The 15,118-nt window shown below is 38.1% G+C and overlaps 1 protein-coding gene across 3 annotated transcripts in view; it reads left to right on the plus strand.

The window, feature by feature from the left end:
* Positions 1-15,118, plus strand: part of LOC140126705 (dynein axonemal heavy chain 3-like) — an 883,215-nt gene that overhangs the window by 572,641 nt on the left and 295,456 nt on the right. The gene's annotated exons all lie outside the window — the stretch shown is intronic.

The following is a 15,118-nucleotide window of genomic DNA, read 5'->3' on the forward strand; positions in this document are numbered from 1 at the left end:
TATGGGCACTCACAGTTAGTTGGCAACGATGTGCATAGATGTCCTTAAGGTTGTGTTGCTGTTCTCAATATGTTGAGGTAGGAAAAATCCAGGTATCCACGTATGCTGGGGTCCGTGGCTGTTCACATGTGATGGAGTCTGTGGACGCCGTTCGGGAACGTGGTCGGAAGGTGTTGTAAGATGTCAGTTCACACACCTCCACTATACCGCATGACCTCTCCTCCTCCAATTCAGACCGAGCGACTGTAATGTGTCGCAGGTGGTGTTACGTTCGTTAATGAATGCGGTCGTGCTGGCCAGAGCTCCAGATGATGGATTTGGATTTACAAACGTTTTCCAGGTGAGTGTCTTTTCATTCCTTTTATGAGCGATAATGTTAGTGGATCTGATGTTTGAGGGAATGTTCAAATCCTATATGAGTCCTGTAGCTAGAGGACTACATATAGGATTTGAACGTTCCCTCAAACGTCATATCCGCTAACATTATCGCTCATAAAAGGAATGAAAAGACACTCACCTGGAAAACGTTTGTAAATCCAAATCCATCATCTGGAGCTCTGGCCAGCACGACCGCATTCATTAACGAACGTAACACCACCTGCGACACATTACAGTCGCTCGGTCTGAATTGGAGGAGGAGAGGTCATGCGGTATAGTGGAGGTGTGTGAACTGACATCTTACAACACCTTCCGACCACGTTCCCGAACGGCGTCCACAGACTCCATCACATGTGAACAGCCGCGGACCCCAGCATACGTGGATACCTGGATTTTTCCTACCTCAACATATTGAGAACAGCAACACAACCTTAAGGACATCTATGCACATCGTTGCCAACTAACTGTGAGTGCCCATACTTCCATTTAAATATCACAAAAAAGATAATTAAAAGCGATATAAGAGTCCTCACAGGTGTAGGGCCCTACATCCTGTTTAACAGCAAAACCTCCTGGACACCAATCTACTATAGAAAGTTAAATTCCGATACAAACTTTAGACCTCTGATTTTTTGGACTTATAATTTTGGATTTTCATTTTATTTATTTTTATATTTTATATGCATGAATTTTTAGATTTTTCCACATCTTTGTCATATGCCTAATAGAGGCAATAAATAACATCCAAGCTTATATATATCTTTTAGCAACACAAAAGCGTGCGCACGCCCTATGTCTGTCAGATATATTGAGAAATAACCAAGCCTCTACTTAGGACACAGAGAAATTAGATTGCCTTTATGAAAAGAAATATGGTTTTTATGTATCATATGTAAAAAACAGACGAATCCAGTCTACATACTGTATGATCGAAATATCAAAGTATATACAATATTCATCTGTAAAAATACTACATTGTCTGTCACAAATTAAGATCAAGTATTTGTTGCCATTTTTAGGGAATTTTTCAATTGTTTTTATCTATGTTTGCCAGAAATTGTTATTAAAAATTGTTATACACTTCCGAAACCGTCTTTGAGCGTGCCCACATCCACAAAAACTATTTGTTAGATTTCCCTATTGGGTCTTTTTGGTGTTAAGACCTACTGTGGTTGCACCCAAAACCGGTTTAACAGAGATCAATAAGTGCCACTAGACCCACTATATAAAAAACTGTGTAGTGATAGGCAGCATAACAAGAATAATAGATAAAGATGAAATTACATCACTGGGAAAACTAAAAAGTATTCCTGGAAAGCTTTTAATGTGCTAATTCTGTTGTGGAATCTGAATGAGAGTATTTTCTCCTTATACTGCAGTAATTTTATTGCAGTGGAAATAAGCGTTCTGTTCCACATGGATTCTCATGGAGTCTTTCAAGATGTCTTTGGTCTACAATAGATATGTTAATGCTAGGCATCCCGGAGAGATGAGCGTTCACCTCTTCTGTCCCGTGAGCAATCCCTGATGCTTTCTCTCTGAATGAAGTTAAGTATAGCTTCGCTATATTCAAGATATTGTTCGCTTGCTATTAGTTGTAGAACTAGATGTGTTCTCTTAGCAGATAAAAAGAGGCATTGGGGCACATTTACTTACCCGTCCTGTCACGATCCCCGCTGTGCGTTGTCCGATGCGGGTCTGCCACGATTCACTAAGATCGTGCATCCAATTTCTTGCATGTGTCGCTTCCCCCGCTGAGGTCCACCAGAAATATATAATCCTTAGGTTTAAACACACTTGAAGGGGTTGTGCAATAATTCAAGTTGATATGACAAGTTGGTGGGGCCTGTGAGTAACATACTCAGTTTTATCGCTGTTTTAGCTCCTATCACTCCCTAGGCTGGTCAGTGCAAAATCCCATGGTGTGGGCGGGACTCTCTAAACAGACACATTATAATCCCAGTAGTGCTGTAGGGTGACAATGTGGTTAGATTATCAGGGTACAGATGTATATACACTTTCATCTGACTTCTGACATTGTACCAACACACTGACACATAGAAGAAGAGATGAGAAAGATCAGATATGAGATGCATGAGATTCCTATTACACAGAGACATGACAGACAGAGGCTGACAGACTTTTACACTATCAGCTCTGCTTCATCTCTGTTCTCACAGATATGTGCCCCCCTTCCCCCAGATAACTTATCTGCTTGTAGTTTTCAGCTTCTCTCTGCTCACAATGTGTTTGATGGCAGGAAGTGAATCAGTGAGTGTCAGTGTGAGCTCCATGCTAGACTGCAGGGCGGCAGGGCTACAGGTACAGTGCAGAGAGAGACAGAAATCCCAGCTCCACAGTCATCAGATATAAAAGCAAGATGATTACTGACCCTAAAGTCAGCAGATACAGGTTCGGGAACCAGGGGCAATTGTGTAGACCAGGACTAATAGAGACCGGTTGGACTTATATCTGTGAAATGCTGCACTTTTGTTAATAACAGTGAATTAGAGAATGTGCTATTTTGTTATCTTGGGTACATATAGGAAAAACTTTTCTTTAAGGGAATATCCCTTTAAGTACACCTTGGTCTGCACTTCGTGCAGTGTGCGTTATGAGTCTTTATTTACTAGATGTTCCGTGCGAACATCTAGTAATTTGCCTTATGCATAATTTTTTTCTCCATTTTTGCAACTTTTTAGGTGCAAATCTGTACCTAGTCCATAACAGATGCAGAGAAAGGATTATGGGCACTATTTAAGTACAGCTGCACAGCTACTTGCCACACAAGGACATTATATTGTGTATGGCAGGGTATGACATGTTTGTTCACCTTGGACCCTGTTTTTACATGTAAATTGTAATTAGTGCACACATTTAACATTTTTAAAATTATGCACATAAACCTGCATTTAAAGTTAGCTATTCTTTAATTTATACATTATTGAATTCACAGTTTATTAAAACGCATTGGTTACTTCTAAATTTACCTTGCTTTCAATCATATTTTTGTCATGTTTTGTCGCCAAATTGGCAGATTTATCATTGGTTTTGCTGGATTTTATTGACATAAAAAAGTCAGAGGCTTTTTGCAACTTTTCATCGCATGACTATTGCCGCCACCTCTCTACACTGGCATAAACATAAAACTACTGACCTGCATGACCTGCAACCTTTTTAGAAAGGTGCAAAAAAAATTGCATAGTCACTACAGTCACTTTTTATGTATTTTGCATGAAAAATGCATTGCGACTTTTTGAAAGAAAAAGGCAGCTAAGTTCCAAAGACGGACATAGAACTGTCCCAAGGAGCCTGCCTAATGATAAATCTCCCCCAGTGTGTTTATGTAAGTTGTAATTTCCAGGTTAAGTAAATTTCATATGTTGCCATTGCCTTCGGATGTGGCTAGATTGCTTAAAAATGCTTGACAGGTCTCAAATGCATCTGCACAAAAATTATAGCAGTGCCCACTCCAGTACACAACCCTCTCACATGACTTGTGCTCATGTGGATTTATGATATTTGCAACAAAAAGTCTTAAAAAAACCTAAAAGTCACACCTGCCAGGACAGGAAAAACCAACAATGTAACACAAGAAAAAAAGATACCAACATACAAAAGGCAAATGCCAATTGATCCAAATAAAAACTCCCTGCATCAACATCAAATTTAAAAAAAATGTTTCATTCCCATAAACGTGATATTTTTGCTCTCAAAAAAGGCATCCAGGCATTCAGGCTCTGAAAAAGAGTCCCATAGTCTATGCTCTTACAGTAAAGTATCTATGGCGATGATAAGACCGCCTCTCCTGTAGGTGTACAGGATGCCCCCTTGTCCTGGTCACAAGTCTAGGTATAAAAAAATCTTTAGAAAGATCTCTCTACTGCCTTATATAGATATTTAAACATTGTAATGAGGTCATTCCTTAGTCATGTAAGCTCTTGTGAGCACGGCCCTCAATCTTATTGTTCCATTTGACTGTTTGTACTCTGTAATGAATTATTATGTTTGTATATGTCCCCTATGATTTGTAAAGCGCTACAGAATTTGATGGCGCTATATAAATAAAGATTATTATTATTTTAATTATAGTCACCTTTTCTTGAAACTGAATATCCCTAAATTTTGTAATCTTTCCTTGCACCCTAGTCTCCTCTTTCCCTTAAGATTTGCTCTCTTGTGTACCCACAAATTGTACACAAATTGTGGTCCAGTGATATGTATAAGGGTAAAACTATGTCCTCATCATGAGAATCTATGCCTCTCCTGATCCATCCCATAATTCTATGTGTTTTATTAGCAGCTGCCTGGACCCGATCACTAAAATTAAGCTTACTGTCCAGAAATAAAGCCAATTCTTCTTCTGCAACAATTTATCCAAGTAATTCAGTGTTTAAAACATAGGTGTAAGTCTTGTTTCATTGGCCCAAATGCATAACCTTACATTTATGTACATTAAACTTTATAATCCATTTCTCTGCCCAAGTCTCCATCTTCTGCAAATCTCTCTATTATATCATACTATCTGCCTCTGTATTAATTTCTTTACACAGCTTGTTTCATCTGCAAATATTAAAACTCATCATTCATTAAAAATGTAAAAAGTATGGTTATAGAAATGTAGTCATCGAGCCTCTGCTCATCACTTTAATTACTCTAAAGCCTGAGAAGAGAGATAATCATTTCTTAAGACTTAATTTGCAATCAGAAGGTAACAAGCCACAGTCCTTCCCAGATCTATTCACAACACGATTAATCAAGTCACAAGTCCTTTCTCTATCAGGAGTCCATTGAGTGAACTATTTCAGTGAAACCTTACAGACAAAAAGTACCTAAACCACATTAGTTTTTGTCTTTTCTCTGCTCTTCATAAAACCCATTACAGGCAGTCCCCGAGTTATGTACAAGATAGGTTCCCTGGGTTGACTTTGTATGTAAGTCGGAACAAATTGTTTTTTTTTGTCCCAGTGACAATTGGATTTTCAAAATGTTTTGCTGTAAATGAACCAAAGATAAAGCTCAATAAAGCTTCATTACAGACACTTTACAGCTGATTATTGCAGCCTGGGATTAAATTAACCAGAGAGCTTCCCTAGAGGTCACAGGGGGCAGAGGGGTCCTTCTGTAACTAAGAGTCGTCTGTAAGTGGGGTGTCCTTAAGTAGGGGACCACCTATATTTTAAAATTTATTGGCCCACATTTACTAAGAGTAAGACAAACTGCACTATGTGAGCACGGTCTTTATGAATCTGGCACCTGCTGCGGGCGCACAAAGTGTATGAACTGAGTTTTTCTATTGTGCACTTAGTTTAAAGGGCAGGTGACACATTTATGTCTGACCTCTGACATAAATGTGGCTGCTGGTGTGAATGTGCATTGAAAAACGTCTTTCTGTGTACAGTACTCTGTTGCTGCATGAACAGTGCAGCCGAGACACAATAGTAGTGCAGACACTTTATAAATACATGTACAACCAGTTTGAACATGTATTTATGTGCAGTCTACGGCAGACTACATAATAAATGTGGACCATCCGTCACATTATTATGTTACAGTTGGTACATTTTATTCCTCAAAATACACTGTCTATCAGCAGCATCCATTGAGAACAGAACAGGACATGGTGATGACATATTAGTGGATAAATGAACTGCTAAATATATCAGTTGGACAAAGAAATAACAAATGGACACACATATGCAAAAAAATTGTGTAAATGAAATCAATAAAATAATTAAATGTAAAGAGAAAAATGGGTTCAGAATCAGATTCACAACAGTTTGTCAGAGCAAATCCACTTATCACTATATAGGTACCAGGGTGCCCACATTTATTTAAAAACATTCTAGACAATGATGTAGGGATTCTGTAAGATGTCCCATATACATCTGGGTATGTGAGCCCTATTCCAGAAGTGAAATATAAGGATCTTGGCAGCCTAAGTATGATGTAGGGGTATATCCAGGTTCAAGAAAGACACTAACCAGAATTTTACCACATTCCTGAAAGGAGAAATTAAGGAACACATAAAAAATGAGATGTAAAAGATATATATAGGTGCCGTTGCATGGAGAGGGCTCACGGCTGAGCCCTCTCCATAGCTGATAAGTCTTTGCTGTATATTCCAGCAAAGATTTACTGGTAACACCCACGATCAGTGCTAGCACGCTAGGGCACCGCCATATTGCTGAAGATCTTCGCTCCCCGTGACTTCATCGTGGAGCAGCGATCCGTTGCTTTGTATGAGGATTAAAATCCACATTTCACTGTAGTATGGCAGTATATGCTGGGATCGCATGGTGGGATGCGTCATATTACCTAGTATAATGTATGAGGGGGAGAGCCCAAGGATGGGCTCTCCCCCTCATACATTATACTAGGTAATATGACGCATTTACTTTCTGTTTTATTCACTTGAACCTACTCCCTTATGTTCTCTTGGCTGCTATTACTCTGCACACAGCACTTTATTTGTGCACTATCATCTTTGTGTTTTATATTACATTGTTGTAGTGAAACTGTCTGTGATTGTATACACGATGCACTTTAATTGTATATAATCTTTTCTTAAGCATTATTTGGACCCCATTATTGGGATGATGTGTATATATATATATATCTAATTGACAGCCTTGTTCATTTTTTCTATTTTTGTTTTGTCATTTACGTGAGGAATACCTTATTGAGGAGAGTCCTTTATGTTTGTCATTCCCTTCATTGGGTTTATAAATGTTTTTATTGTCTTGTTTATGAATTAATAAATTGATATTTTCTACACATCCGCTGTTTTTCTTCTCTGGATCTGATAAATAAAGGATAGATTGGATAGATTAAAAGGGCGTCACCTGGGTGTAACAATAGCAAAACAATCTATCACAATATTTGGAGATTGGGGCAAGAGGCCTCTCAGATCATTTTCCAGTTTTATTTACATTATGAAAGCATAAAACAACCAGAATAGTTTATTATAAGGTAAGTCCCTTCTGATTTAATTTAGTAAAGGATAATAAGGATTTAAGTGAAGTGATTAAGTTCTTTATGAATAAAAATCTGGGTGAGCAGGATGTTAGGATAGTATGGAATGCATTGAAGGCATACTTGAGGGGGTTGATTCAGGACCAGATTATATTTTATAAATGAAGGAAAGAAAAAGCCTTCCAATCAATAAAGGGGATGGTCACAGATTTGGAAGGTAATTTTGTAGATAATTCCACCAAGGAAAATAGGAGGCTGTAGTTAGAAGCACAGGAATGCCTTAGGAGGTATTGCTTGGAAAAATAAACAAAACTGTGTCCATGGTATTTGTTTCTAGGCTATCCCTGGAGGAGGGGGATGCTCGAGTGCTCACTTGGATTGGAAGAGATTATTGAGGCTCTAAAATGTCTTCCTAGGGGCAAGGCTGTGGGTACGGATTGGATACCACCTGAGGTAATTTTGCAGTACGCGGAGATACTACTCCCTTTTTATTGAGGGTTCTTAACCACTCAGTGTCTGAGGGTTTATTGCCCAAATTGAAGAGAAAGGCAGTTATTGTCTTAATCCTTAAGGAAGGGAAATGCCCCTTGGATCTTGATGCTTATCGGCAGATCCCCCTGCCGACTATAAGTTGGTGACCAAAATACTTGCAACTAGATTGCAAAAGGTGGGGCATTCAGTAGTTCATGACAATGAGTCAGGGTTCATGTTGGGGAGATCAGCCAGGGACAACATCCTGCATATGTGGTGTTGTATGCAATCCCCTAATGAGTCTGTGAGTTTGATAAATGGGTTAAGCTGTTATATGGTGGTGCCTCAGCTAGAGTGAGCATAAATGGAAGAGCCTCTGCAGCCTGGCAATTATACAGGGGAACAAGGCAGGGGTGTCCCCTCTCTCCTCTGCTGTTTGCAGTTGTACTAAGAAGAGCGGTATAAGAAGAGCGGATAATATAATAGGCCTTGTACGAGGAAAGAAAGAAATTAGAATACAGCTATATTCCAATGATATGCCCTGTTTTTGTATAACTCAGCGCAGGGGATACAAGTGGTTATTGACCTGATAAAAAAAAGTTTGGCCAACTGTCCAGCATTAGAATAAACTGGAGCAAGTCATCTTGCATACCTTTCGATAAATCTTCATTTTCCTTTTCTCTCTTGACCAACTCCCAGTAGTAGAGAAGCTATAATATTTGGGGGTTATTATTAGTAATAGGCCAAAGGAATTATATGTAACTTAATGTAAAGCCCCTTGTTCTAAAGATTAAACAGAAAATTGCAGAATGGACGAGTTGTTATTTTTAAAATATTAATATTGCCTCAGATCATGTTTATATTCCAAAATAGTCCAATAATTCTTCCTAGGAAGACTCTTTCTGTTTTTGACTCCCTCCTAAGGCATTTCTTATGGAATGGTAAAAAGGCTCGTATCAGTCTGGGTAAATTGCACTCTTCAATAGATAAGGGAGGATGAGCTACCACCGTGGATGATAACGTAAGCCGACACCTTGGACCGGAGTCTAAGATAAGGGAGTGGCACCCAGTTTTCACCAGAGCCCGTCGCAAAGAGGGTTAGACTTGCTGCGGCGTGGTACCACCAGGTCGTTCCACAGGTGAGACTTTGTCTGTGGTGGCAGCCAAGGCGAGATACAGAAATGGAAGGCAAGTTCGTGGTCAGGGACAGGCGGGAGGTCAAGACAGGATTAACGTCAAAGACAAAGCAGAAGGTCAATGCTTGGAGCGGAGGAGCATAAACAGGAACAGGTCCAGGGTCACAATAGAAAATCAATACAGGAGCACAGGGCAACAATACTAGCTTTCCAGAGGTGTTTAGCACAAAGATCCAGCAGATTGTGCAGGGAGAGACATTATTAAAGGGTATGTTGGGAAATGGCCAGCGCCAATTAACGGCGCGCTGGCCCTTTAAATCTTCTGAAGCCGGCACGTGCACCCTAAGAGCCAGGCATATGCGCACATAGCTGAAGAATCAGAGACAGCAGCAGGGACAGGTAAGTGGACACCGCGGGGGACCGGGGCACATGGAGGGTCATGGGTGTGCCTGTGACCTGTGATATGGGTCATGGGAGCACCCGTGACCTCTATCCCTGATTTTTTTTTTAGCAGCAAAATGACAAAATATTATTGATTGTGACAAAGTAATGTTTAGTTATATTCTAGAAAAGAAAGTTTTTGAATGGGTATGATTTATTAGAAACTGGTGTTTTCTCAAAGTTTGAATACATGGCTTGTTATCTGACTTTTACACTAATGCAATGGGTATGGGATATGATTAAATAGGGGGTAGGGGGGTATCTAAATATAACACCACTAAGGGGATTCACAAGATGATCTTTGGCCCCTATGAAGTACTCAAGATTTTGGTGAGAGAAGGGGGTTTTGTTTGTACATAAGGTGGTAGACAGGAGGTATTTAAGATCTTTTGAGGCCTCAGATTTTGATTTAGGGGCTGGTGATTGGTTTTTGTATGCTCAGCTCAGGTATGCCTTCAATGCCCGGTTAATAGGTGAGGACTTCAAGAAAGAAGAACATCCCTTGAGAGACATGTTTGCTGCTCAAAACAGGAGGGGAATAATGTCTAGGGTCTATAAGACTTTGCTTTAAAATGAGAACTACCCCCCTGCAAGGGACTGTTACAAAAAATGGAAGAAAGATGTATCGGATTTGACAGTGCACATGATTAGAAAAACGATTAAGAATATGTCTCACATTGTCTCAGATTTTTAGTGTGCATAGGGTGCATTTTACACCAAAACAATTAAATTATTTTTGGAAAAAAGTGAAGAAAAGTGTCCAAGATGCAACCTGATAGATGTTGATCTTATACATATATTATGGAGGTGTAAAAAACTGCATCGTTATTGGACAGGAGTTGTTGCTAGAATGCAAGCAATATTTGATTGTAGTATACCATTTAACCTACAGGTTTACATCTTGGTCTCGAAATTAGGAATTGGTTCACTGAGATGCATCCCGAGCATATTAAAAGGCCTTTTTTTTGGCGAGAATGGTAATTTTTTGTCATTGGAAGGATACAAAGGCACCCAAGGATAAGGATTGGAAAGAAAGAGTGGATATCCTATTCCTTTCAGAAAGACAGGAGGAATTTGAAAGCGGTAAAAAGAGAGAAGAGATGAGGGAGATTTGGCTTAGTAGATCGAATAAATAAATAGCTGTATTATTTGATAGTAGTTCTATAGACCCTGATGCTTGGTATGTAAGTATCGGAATGATTAATATTCTAAACCCTTTGATGTTTAGGCCAATCGTCAACCGCCTGGGGTGGGAGGGAAGTGGGGTAAAAGTTAATGGTGAATTTCTATAGACTATTTATAAAGTTGTTAAAAAGAAACTGTTTATATGTATATGTACTGTGTAATTCTATTAAATAAAAAAGCATCAATGGAATAGGGATGAACTACAATACCTGACACAATTAGAAATTATTAAAAATAGTTTATTTTATCTCCTCTGGTCATTGACAATTCTAAATTGCTCCAAATCCTTTAAAATGTCTAACATAGCATGATATTTTTGGTGCAATATGCTAACCATGTTCCTTATGTTACTATATGGCTGATATTCAAATTCTGGCACAATTTATGGCATCTCTGTACATTTACTTTAATAAGCACTTCATAAGACTTGAGGTTGGACTAATATATATATCATTTATCACATGGACTTCATGTAATCCACTAAATTTGCTTTAGATCTGAGTTCTTTCATGATTGAATGTTGATCCTCCTCCACTGTCTTCAGAATGAAACATTTTTGAATACCTTTCTGGAGCTTGACATACATCATTTGTACTTTAACATACCTCATAATTACTGTGTTTTTATTATTATTTTATGATGAAAGCCAAATAAACTTTATATTGCTCCACAATGAACTTTACAACGTTTAGAAAGGTCAGTCCGCACATTACTTCACAATAGTATTACAGCACTATGGAGGCAATGGCCATAATGTCGCGTATGACCCAAACATCTAAATTCTGTCCCTGAACCGTAAATACTCTCTTTTATGACTGCTCCTAGAGAGAATGAAATGTCATATTTTGCAATTTCAATTTTATTTGTGCTAATAAAGGAAACTTTGCCCAATAAACCAAGATTTATGATAAACTAACATTGTTTTGTAATTGACTGCCAAAGTTTAATTGTTAGATTAACCAGTTTTTGTTTCATTGTCAATATGGTTAGTATCTTGGATAATATTATCACTTTTTGTCATGCTTCCAAAATAACTGTTTTAGTTCAGTTTTACATTGCAAAGTGCACATGCATTGAGATCAGATTTATACATACACAGTATGAAATCAATGTCACATTCCAAAAGCTGAGAGTCAATATGACATGGAAATCCAAAGCCTAGGTTTCACAATGTGACTTTTAATATGAAAGGGTCACATCTTCCTCTAAGCTATTGCTTTTCTTTAATTTAAATATTTATCAACACATTACCCCTGTTACATTTATTATCAATGAGCTTATGATAATGATCCATACTTTCTTTTAAAATACAGCCCATGGCTCCAAAAGGTTGAACAACTGACTTCCGAATGTATTACTACTTGTTCTTATGAGCAGATCCAACACCATTTACTTCAGTTTTTGGACATTAAGAATGACTATGAATGTGCATGAGGATGCCTAAGATGCGAGGCGCAAATAATGCGAGAAGCAAATAATGAGTCATGTACCATGGGACATCAGAGGTAGAGCTTCTTTACCTTGCAGATGTCCATTTAAAATGGCTACACAGCTCTCCCATCGTGCAATGGGATACCGCCAGGGGAGAACTGGAAATTAAAAATGGCCCCGGAAAAAACTGTATAAGTGACCCCAATCTATGTGTGGAACAAAAACAAGTAGGTGTGATCAGAAAATGTGGGTGGAGTTAGCACAGACAAATTGTTGGTAGATGGCCTAATGCAAAACAAGAATTTATTTTGCTAGTGAGTCTAAAGAAATCTAAAGGAAGAAAAGATTTATTGTAATAAAGCTACAATGACACTTTTAGAAGAACACAAACTAATACTGCCTTCTATATAGAAAATAAAGCTGCTACAATACATCCTCCCATATACAACATTAGTACTATAATACTGCCCCCTATGTAGAAGAATATAATTCCTAAAACTAAGTCAGTTATAACTCACTCTCACATCCATGATGCATTGTGCTCTCTGATAAAGTTATGTGGTCATGTAGAAGTAGCTCCACTGAATATTGCATAGTCTGAACATATATTTACATATAGGACTTTAGGCTGTTTTCATCAGATGTAATCAGCATTGGAAGCCAACAATGAAACAGTAAGTTGAAGTGTTGTCTGTACTGCATGAGCACTAAGGGTTAACAGATTCCTTCATGTGATGATAATATCCAAAGAGCATAAAATGGTGAAGGGGCTTGTAAAGATGACAGACTTATGTTCAGGAAGGGAAACTATAGGGTCATGCTGGACCACACTCTGACAGCTTTCTGCTCCCCAGAATTTAGCTGTGAATTTAGAGTTCCATCACTCATCATATACTGTATAAGGCTGATGAGACACCTTGCATAAATTATGCCAAAATACAATATAACAATCACTAGTTAAATAATCACTTCAGGTAATGTCTCTTCTGACTTCTGGAATCATTAGGACATAAGAAGGCTCTCATTAATTTGAAGTTTTAATATAAAAAAGGACAGTGTCTACAAACAAAAATAGGTTATCATGCAAAAACAATGCAAAAAGTTTGATAAAATTAAAGGGCTAAAATGAATTTAATACATTACATGATGTTATAAGTCTAGTTCATGGGGAAGAGGAAGCAGAAATACCTCAAACCATCCACTAAGGATGCCCAAAAGAATGACAATTTCCTATTTCTAAACTTCTGCCTAAATATTGTATTAACATTCCCCCAGCCTCATTGCCTGTAATGACACAAAGGAGGCAGGGAATATGTTAATTGCTGTAAACTCAGGGTTTATAACCCCTTGTATGCCTCAGAATGTTTATATGCAGATACTTTGTTATTTAATTATTATCTGTTAATGTGAAGCTACCCCTTGGCCTTTACCAGCAGAGTGGTGAATGGAATTATTGTGTAAAGGGATGTGGCCAAAATATGAATTATGCCACGTATTTACTTGATAGGTATACTAAGAGGGGCCATTCTAGCTGTGACCTAAGAGCTAGAGGTCATTACCTCTTGCTGACCTCCTTCATGGATATAGAGAGAATCTCATCCACACACCATTAATTTATTATGAAAGGATCCCTGGTTTTAGGTTATTGCCCCAGTATCCTGGTCTAGAGTTAAAGGCAATGGGGAATTTCAGATAGGAGGGGTGTCTGCCACTCATAATTTTAAGATATACTTGTATTTACTCTAAAGGCTACATAAAAGTATATGGACAGTGTGAAGTGCAGAGAAAGACATAGGAAGTCCTGGTGATTTACAGATTGAGATGGAGGGACTGATAGGGAGCACTTCTACCTCGCCAGAGAGCGGACACTTTTGCTAGGTACACATAGAGAGCATCATCCAGAGGGGACAAAGAGCAGTAGCCCCTCCCCTCCAGTATTTAGGATCCATCTATTTTCTTATGTAAACAAACAATGGTCTCACAGACATTTTAAGCGGCACAGCCAGGGGAGACAGCTACTACAGGAAAAGGCCAAATTGAGGAGAATATCAAAGAAACTGCTGGACACAGGAAATGAAAGTAATATGCACTAACGCCAATTCATTTTAAATGCCATTATGAGCAAGATGCAATATTTTAAGAAAAAAAATCAGAAATGTATCTATCTATCTATAAATCTTATAAGATAAATATACATATATAAGATTAATAATAATAAACAAGATAATAAATAAGAATAATAAATAATAAAATAATAATATACTGTATATTGCCTGTTAGAGATTTTTATCTAGGGCCTAACCGCCCTTATCAGTTGTATAGGCAACTTTTATATTAAATATTTCATGGTTGTCCTGGTACCAGGAACTTGAACGTAAAACCAAGACACATGTCAGTCACTTAGTGTATGTAAAGATCTTCTCCCCCGTTTAATCTCTCAAATGCATAATATCACAGACAGAAGAGTCATCAAAGAGGCATGAATAGTATACTGCAAAGCTATTGGTCATCAGCACATTCTGGGAAAAAATTAATAGGCCTTCTTCACAGGCATGGTTATCTACAGAATGTCTTCAGAAGTTTCTTCATAACCAAAACAAATAACAAGAAAACAGAGGCCTGAAGGACAGTAGGGATGCCAAGGATAATGTGAAAGGCAAACAACAGTTTAAACAAGAAAAATAGCTGAATTAAGACATTTAACTCTATAGCTTCTGAGTGGGCAACATACCCTCCCCCCCTCGGCCAGGCCTATAATGGCGTCTGTTTTGCTCTCTTGGTCAAGATGTCCGCCGTAGAGGAATATATCACCAACATTGCCAAAAATATTTTCTTATTTATTATTATTTATTTTGTTCAATTTTTTGGTTATTGTTGTTGTCATTTCACTTTGTTTAGTTATGTTGATGCGTTTTCATATTCTATACTACAAGAAACATATACTACATTACATGCCTTGCTTTTGCTTGGTTTCTAGTAAATCAGCAAGAGACTTCTCAGAAATTCAGTGAAATAACAGAACACTCCAGGTGTCAATTCTGTATGACACATAATACACTAAAGGCAATGATAAATAATTCTAGATTTAACTTACTGACATT

This window comes from Engystomops pustulosus, chromosome 4, assembly GCF_040894005.1.
Source record: "Engystomops pustulosus chromosome 4, aEngPut4.maternal, whole genome shotgun sequence".
NCBI lineage: Eukaryota > Metazoa > Chordata > Amphibia > Anura > Leptodactylidae > Engystomops > Engystomops pustulosus.